This window comes from Arachis duranensis, chromosome 7, assembly GCF_000817695.3.
Source record: "Arachis duranensis cultivar V14167 chromosome 7, aradu.V14167.gnm2.J7QH, whole genome shotgun sequence".
Classification (NCBI taxonomy): Eukaryota; Viridiplantae; Streptophyta; class Magnoliopsida; order Fabales; family Fabaceae; genus Arachis; species Arachis duranensis.
Window position 1 is genome coordinate 70,116,072 of NC_029778.3, and position 336 is coordinate 70,116,407.

Genomic DNA, 336 nt, shown 5'->3' on the forward strand with positions numbered 1-336 from the left:
ATTAATAACTACTATATTTATTTAATAAAATCTAAAATATTAAAACTTTTTGTTACTAACGAAAGGACCAACAGCAACAGGTTTCATATGGTGGTGTCCTCTCTTTTCTCACTGACACTAATAAATGAGGATGATTGTGAAGGAGTTGAATCCTATTCATCTCATAGGCCTTTTGACTGTGTACCAAGTCCAATTCAAATTAACCAGTGGTTTAAGTGCTACAGAAAATTATTTTAAACACATAGAAGATTTAGTTTTTTTTTTAAATAATGATATTTTAGTGGTAAATTTTTTTATTTTGAATAATAGCATAGAAAATATTATTTTAGGGTTAAC